The following is an 8,681-nucleotide window of genomic DNA, read 5'->3' on the forward strand; positions in this document are numbered from 1 at the left end:
ACTGTTCTCCATAGTGGCTGTACCAATTTACATTCCCACCAACAGTGTAGGAGGATTCCCTTTTCTCCACACCCTCTCCAGCATTTATTGTTTGTAGATTTTTGATGATGGCCATTCTGACCAGTGTGAGATGATACCTCACTGTAGTTTTGATTTGCATTTCACTAATAATTAGCAATGTTGAGCATCTTTTCATCTTCCTCTTGGCCATCTGTATGTCTTCTTTGGAGAAATGTTTATTTAGGTCTTCTGCCATTTTTTGATTGGGTTGTTTGCTTTTTTGATATTGAGTCACATGAGCTGTTTGTAAATTTTGAAGACTAATCTCTTGTCAGTTACATAATTTGCAAATATTTTCTCCCATTCTGAGGGTTGTCTTTTCATTTTGTTTATGGTTTCCTTTGTTGTACAAAAGCTTTTGAGTTTAATTAGGTCTCATTTGTTTATTTTTGTTTTTACTTCTATTTCTCTGGGAGATGGCTCAAAAAAGATCTTGCTGTGATTTATGGCAAAGAGTGTTCTACCTATGTTTTCCTCTAACAGTTTAATAGTATCCAGTCTTATGTTTAGGTCTTGAATCCAATTGAGTTGATTTTTGTGTATGTTGCTAAAGAATGTTCTAATTTCTTTTTTATTACATGTAGCTCTCAAGTTTTCCCAGCACCATTGATTGAAGAGACTGTCTTTCCCCCATTGTATAGTCTTGCCTCCTTTGTCATAGATTAATTGACTGTAGGGGCCTGGGTTTATTTCTGGGCTTTCTAAACCTTTTCCATTGATCTATATTTCTATTTTTGTGCCAGTAACAAACTGTTTTGATGACTGTAGCTTTGTAATATACAAATTTTAGTATCTGAAATCAGAGAGCCTGATTCCTCCAGCTCTGTTTTTCTTTCTCAAGATTGCTTTGGCTATTTGGGATCTTTTGTATCTCCATACAAGTTTTAAGATATTTTGTTCTAGTTCTGTGAAAAATACCATTGGTAATTCTGATAGGGATTGCACTGAATCTGTAGATTGCCTTGGGTAGTACAGTCATTTTGAAAATATTGATTCTTCTAATTCAAGAACAGGGTATATCTTTCCATCTGTTTGTGTTATCTTCAATTTCTTTCATCAGCATTTTACAGTTTTCAGAGTACAGGTCATTTGTCTCCTTAGGTAGGTTTATTCCTAGGTACTTGATTCTTTTTGATGTGATGGTGAATGGGATTGTTTCTTGAATTTCTCTTTTTGGTCTTTTGTTGTTAGTGTATAGAAGTGCAACAGGTTTCTGTGTTAATTTTGTATCCTACAACTTTACCAAATTCATTGATTAGCTCTAGTAGTTTTCTGCTGGCATCTTTAGGATTCTCTATGTATAGTATCATGTCATCTGCAAACAGTGACAGTTTTACTTCTTCTTTTCCAATTTGGATTCCTTTTATTTCTTTTTCTTCTCTGATTTCCGTGGCTATGGCTTTTTTCCCTGGGTCCTGGTGCACATGAGACCTTGGGTGTGCCCTCCAAGAGTGGAGTTTCTGTTTCCCCCAGTCCTGTGGAAGCCCTGTGATCAAAACCTGCTGGCCTTATAAGCCAGGTTCACTGAGGTCTTCTCCCATTGCCAGACCCCCCAGGTTGGAAAGCTTGATGTGGGGCTCAGGACTTTCACTCCCATGGGAGAAATTCTGTGGTATAATTATTTTCCAGTTTGTGGGTCTCCCATCCAGTAACTATGAGATTTGATTTTATCGCCATTGAGCTCCTCCTACCATCTCATTGTGGCTTCTTCTTTGTCTTTGGATGTAGGGTATCTTTTTGGTAGGTTCCAGTGAGATTTTTGTCAATGGTTGTTCACTGACAAGCAGTTACTTGTGATTTTGGTGTTTTTGTAAGAAAGGGTGAGGTCACATCCTTCTACTCCACCATCTTGCCAGCAAGCCTCCAAGAATTTGCCTACATTCTTTCATTTTTGTATCTTGAATCTCTCTATTCACCAATACTGTTAAGCTATCATATCATGGATATGATTTTGTTGTATTACTAATAATATCAAGCATAGCTTACATTTACTAAGTGCTGACTAAGTAATCCTTGTAACTACTCTATTAGGAGAAAATTGAGCCAAACTCATATTAAGTAACTGACCCATGATGCAGAGGGTAAGTGACAGAGACAGACTCTGAACCAAGATGGTCTGAATTAGGGTCCCTCAGACTTTACCACTTCCTTAAGCTGCCACTCTTTATAAGAGAAGTAGCTGCACTCAGTCATCTCTGTTCAAATTCTGCCCATTATCTGATACTTATTTACAGTCTCAGGAAAGCATTTCCTGAACACAGTGGCCATTGATGGTCTTCTCTATACCTCAGGGTTCACACACAACATCTTCCCCAGGAATATGGTTCAGAAAGTTGAAAGTTCTATATGAGATACAGTGATTGGTGAAAATAGTAGGATAGTCAGAGTTTGCAAAGGTGGAGAGAAGGAAAAGAATCTATTAGGCGGAAGTATGGCACAAGCCTGGGTACCACTCAGGAGTGAGCATGGAAGGCCCATAGGAATGGTGAGGATCCTCCTGAAGTAGAGGAAAGCAAAATAAAGGTAAATAAGGAGAGTGAGATCAGAGTTGTGAATGACAGGTGGAGGATTTTCACTTTTATCTTAAATGAAGTGGTTAAACAGAAAATTTTAGAAAAGCAACTACTAATAATTCAGGGTTTCAGAAAGACCAAATCCATGCTTGGTTTTGATAATGGATTGTAAAAGAATACAAAGCTAGGAAAATTGGTAGAGAAGCTATTGCAACAGTCCAAGTGTGGAGTGTGAGTGCTTGGAATGTGGTGGTAGTGGGGAGAATGGAAAGAAAATGTGTGGATTCACAAAGCATTTGCAGGAAGACACTAAGGAGCTTGATGAGTCACGGCTTAAAGTCAAGATGATTGGGAAATAGACTAATTCACATCAACTTAGGCTGGTCAAATTTGCCTCTTTGAATTATTTTCCTTTCAATGAGGAATCAGCAACTGAGGAATTTTGTATCATTATGTCCCTCTTGACTCTGCTTCTTACTCTGAGGTGTGGATTTATTCTAGTAATAAGAATTGTGATTTTGTCAGTTTTTGAAATCTTACCCATCCTTGTCCAGCATACTTTTTGCCAGCTGTCTTAATATTAGAGGATCATAGTATTACTTTATTTAGAATTCTAGCCCTAACTAGTCTTCCCTGGGTGTTCAGTGAGGGAAAAGAAAACAGGGGAAGGAGAATTAGGGCATTTCATGAATTATGTGATATCGTTTATTTTTCAATGTTTAGCCCAGTAAGGTGTAAGCTCTGTGTTCAGGATGCCTCTCTAACTTGGAAAAGCATGGGTCTATTTTGACTTAATCCTATGCCTCCCCAGGCAGAAGTAATTGAGTCTCCTTAATTATTTCTCTCTATTATTTCCTTATTATGACTTTTACCACATTTCTTCTTAATGAGGTACACAATTGCAGTCACTACCATTAAGTTTTGAGTCCTCAGGGACAGTATTTTCACCTGGAAGCCAGACTTTCATGGTTAGTTTCTCAAACTTATTTTAAGAAGGACATGGAGAAAAGAAAAGAGGAGAAAGAGAAAAAGGGCCTGGATGTAAGAAGATACAAGTGTTTATATAAGTATAAATGTGCACAAAGAAGAGGAGAATTTTGTAGTAATTAGTAGGAATCGCACATAGTCAATTTATACACTATGCACACACACACAGAGAGAACCTGTCTATTAAAAGCTTGAGAAATTATTAGGCATGTTTTATTTTAAAAAATGTGTCAATACATCTAGGGTATTGACAAAGTTTGAGCAATAACTTTTTGTTGCTTTTTTTTTTTCTTTTGCTAGTTTTAGACATAAGCAGATTCCTCCTTGAGCAATATGATATTTTTTTTTGTCAGGAATAAAGCTGATCATGAAGTGATCACTTCCTGTAGGATTAATGACTGAGCCAAGAGACGGTGACTGTAAGGCTAGAAATGAGTTACTGGGTGAACAAAATATAACTCTTTTTAAAACATTACAGCCATTCAATGTTTTCTGTTTATGGGTATTTCTGAGACACCCCAATATTTTCTGTGTATATAGATGCCATTTTACATTACATGGCTTCTCTCTTATGACCCCTTATGAACTCTTATGCTTACTGTTAAATAATTCAAGCAGAATTATATTTTATTGTTTTGAAATTCCTCATAGTGCTTAGTTCAATCCCTAACAGCATGCATTTTTATATAATTAATAAATATTCATTGTATGTACTACCAAAAATCTGTTGTTTTCTGGGTTGTTTTCATCATTTTTGATCAACATATACATGTTTTGATCAACATGTATTAACAGAGCACATTTGTCCAATACCGAGATAAGTTCTAGAAAAGTTTTTTTAAATGATTGAAAGAAATACAAGAAAACATGGTCCCTACTCTCAAGGAACTAACTCTCATGTCATATAATGTCAATGCTATCTCATCTCAATTTTTATTTGCCTAGTGGGTTTCTACTTTCAAAGACCATTTGTCTACATCTAGTCTTTCAGACTTTTATTATTCTCTACAAAGAGTGGAAACCTAACTATTTTTGTAGGAATTGAAATATTTGCCTCCATCTGTCATTTCTACTTTCATCCTTTATTTCATCTTTTCTATTTAAAAGAAAGATGCAATTGAATGGTATCTTTAAATACTAAGATGACAAGTGAAATGATGAAAATTCAGAAGAAGCAGTAGTGTATGTGACAGTCCATAGTACCAAAGCTAAGGTGTCAGTGTCTGAGAATATTTATTTTATGGATCTGCATTGCTTCTATACCTCAGAATTGTATAATGGCTTTAAAGAATAATTTAGGGTATCTATTTGTCATCAATTAAGAAAGAATTCATAACATTTGAGTTTGTACTACTACTTGAATTTTACTGCTGAAAAGAACTTATGAGCTAACCAATTGTGGTTAGATACTTTTACAGATGAGGTAATATCTGCACAAGTCCCAGTGACAAACTTGCAAGGTAAAGGCAGAATTTGCACAGAACCCCAAATCCATGACTCATTCAATCTGGGGATCTTTGTTTTAAGCTATGTTTCTGAAAAATACCATGTGATATATTTTACCATTTATGCCACATACATCTTACTGTCATAGCAATTCTAACACAATTGGATACATAAGGCTTTGTCCACAGGACACTAGATGAGCTTACCGAAAGGAACAACATTTTAAAGTATCTATTTCATTCATTCATTCATTCAGAAATATTCAGAGTGCCTACTATGGGCCAGGCACCTTCAAGTTATAGGAACCTGGAGCTCTAAGGTAGACATAGCCACTGACCTCTGAGGGGTTCTTGTACTGTTTCTCAAACTGATTCTTAAAAACCTGTAGCTCCATGAAAGTATATCAAGGATTAGGTAAAAACAGAGGTTTCCACCAGTCAATAAAAATTTTTAAAGTGAACTATTCGTTGATACTTATCTATTTTGCACATGGTGTATGGGAGGATTTTACTTGAACAAAGAATTCTAAATCTAAACCAGCAGAATCAAGTAGCTTATAGAAGACAGAATAAGCTCTATTTTGGATAAAAGAAGAGTATGTCACCATGCTTCCATAATAATAGGCGATGTATTAAAATGTATTATAAACAGATTTCTGATTTCACTCTATATATGTCCCTATTTTCTGTTTTTGTAAATTGAAGTATAATTAACATATAACATATTAGTTTCAGGTGTACAACATAATAATTCTATATTTATACATATTGTGAAATATTCACCATAATAAGTGTAGTTCACGTCTGTCACCGTACATAGTTACAAATATTTTTTCTTGTAATTAGAACTTTAAGAGCTATTCTCTAAGCAGATTTCAAATATGCAATACAGTGTTGTTAACTATAGTCACCATGCTGATATTACATCCCATGATTATTTTATAATTGGAAGTTTGTACCTTTTGACCACCACACATTTTGCCTGCTCCTTACTTCCTGGATCTAGCAACCACCAATCTGTTCCCTGTATCTATGAGTTCAGTTTTTTTGTTGGTTTGTTTTCTTACATTTCTATATACAGTTGAGATTATATGGTGTTTTTTTTCCACTGTCTGACTTATTTCACTTAGCATAATGCCTCAGGGTCCATTCGTGGTGTCACTAATGGCAGGATTTCCTCTTTTGTGGCCAAATAATATTCCTATGTGTGTGTGAGTGACAACTCTTTTATAAATTCATTCATTGATGGACACTTAAACTGTTGCCTATCTTGGCTATTGTAACTAATGCTGCAATGAACATGGGGGTGCACATGTATTTTCCAGTTTGTGTTTTCATTTTCTTTGGATACATATCCAGAAGTGGAACTGCTAGATCATATGGTAGTTCTATTTTTTTTTTTTTTTTTTTTTTTTTTTTTTTTTTTTTTTTTTTTTGCAGTACGCGGGCCTCTCACTGTGATGGCCTCTCCCGTTGCGGAGCACAGGCTCCGGACGTGCAGGCTCAGTGGCCATGGCTCACGGGCCCAGCCGCTCCGCGGCACGTGGGATCCTCCCGGACCGGGGCACGAACCCGTGTCCCTGCATCGGCAGGTGGACTCTCAACCACTGTGCCACCAGGGAAGCTCTGGTAGTTGTATTTTTAACTTTTTGAGGAAGCTCCAGATTGTTCTCCATAGTGGCTGCACCAATTCACATTCCCACCAACAGTGCACAAGTGTTCCCTTTTCTCCGCATCCTCATCACCATTTGCTATTTCTTATCCTTTTGATAATAGCCATTCCATTCTGACAGGTGTGAAGTGGTATCTCATTGAGGTTTTGATTTGCATTTCCCTGATGATTAGTGATGTTGAGCATCTTTTCATGGACGGGGTGGCCTTCTGTATGTCTTCTTTTGAAAAATGTCTATTTAGGTCCTCTGCCTAATTTTAAGATCAGATTTTTTTTTTTTTTTGCTATTGAGTTACATGTTTTCTATATATATTTTGGATATTAACTCCTTGTCAGATATATGATTTGCAAATATTTTCTTTGAATTTTTCATATTTTTTCGATTATAGTTTATTACAGGATATTGAATATAGTTCCCTGTACTATATGGTAGGACATTGTTGGTTATCTATCTTATACATAGTAGTGTGTATCTGTTAATCCCAACCTCCTAATTTATCCCTCCACCACCTCCTTTCCCCTTTGGTAACCATAAACTTGTTTTTGATGTCTGCGAGTCTGTTTCTGTTTTGTAAATAAGTTCATTTGCTCATTTGTTCATTTCATATTTTAGATTTCACATATAAGTGACATGATATGATATTTGTCTTTCTCTGTCTGACTTGCTTCACTTAGTATGATAATCTCTAGGTCCATCTGTGTTGCTGCAAATGGCATTATTTCATTCTTTTTTGTGGATGAGTAGTATTCCATTGTGTGCATACCACATAGTCTTTATCCATGTTGAGTTGACTTTTGTGTATGGTGTAAGATAGTGGTCCATTTTCATTCTTTTGCATTTGGCTGTCCAGTTTTCCCAGCAGTGTTTATGAAGAGACTGTCCTTTCTCCATTGTATATTCTTGGTTCTGTTATTGTTAACTGATTGACTACATATGCATGGGTTATTTCTGGGCTCTGTCTTCTGTTCCTTTGATATATGAGTATTTTTATACCAATGTCATCCTGTTTTGATTACTATAGCTTTGTAATATCATTTGAAATCAGAAAGCTTGATGCCTCCACCTTTGTTCTTTCTCAAGATTGTATTGGCTATTTTGGGTCTTTTGTGGTTCCATACAAATTTTACGATTGTTCTATTTCTGTGAAAAATACTATTGGCATTTTGATAGGGATCGCCTTGAATCTGTAGATTACTTTGGGTAGTATGGATGTTTTACAATATCAATTCTTTCAATCCATGAGCATGGAATAAATTTTTGTGTTTCAATGCCTTATCAATGTCTTATAGTTTTCAGTGTATAGGTCTTTCACCTCTTAGTTAAACTTATTCCTAGGTATTTTATTATTTTTGATGTAATTATAAATGGGATTTTTTTCTTAATATCTCTTTCTGGTCATTATTAGTGAATAGACACACAGTGGATATTTGTATGTGGAATTTGTATCCTGCAACTTTACCAAAGTTGAATTTTACCAAATTCATTGATTTATTCTAACATTTTTTGATAGTCTTTAGCGTTTTCTATATATACTATCACCTCATCTGCAAGTAGTGACATTTTGACTTCTTCCTTTCTAACTTGAGTGCCTTTTATTTCTTTCTTGCCTAATTGCTCTGGCTAGGAGTTCTAATATTAATGTTGAATAAACATGGTGAGAGTGGGCACCACTCTCTAAATATTTTCACTATTTATTTCCACAGATGCTTTTTTTTTTCTTTTTTTTTTTTTTTGCAGTACGCAGGCCTCTCACTGTTGCGGCCTCTCCCGTTGCGGAGCACAGGCTCCGGACGCGCAGGCTCAGTGGCCATGGCTCACGGGCCTAGCCGCTCTGCGGCGTGTGGGATCTTCCTGGACCGGGGCACAAACCCGTGTCCCCTGCATCGGCAGGCGGACCCTCAACCACTGCGCCACCAGGGAAGCCCCACAGATACTTTTTATAATTTTAATAATTTTTATACTCATCTGATCACCATGTTGAAGAAAAAGCTAATTCTCTATAA

The sequence above is a fragment of the Delphinus delphis genome, chromosome 9 (genome assembly GCF_949987515.2).
Source record: "Delphinus delphis chromosome 9, mDelDel1.2, whole genome shotgun sequence".
Taxonomy (NCBI): domain Eukaryota; kingdom Metazoa; phylum Chordata; class Mammalia; order Artiodactyla; family Delphinidae; genus Delphinus; species Delphinus delphis.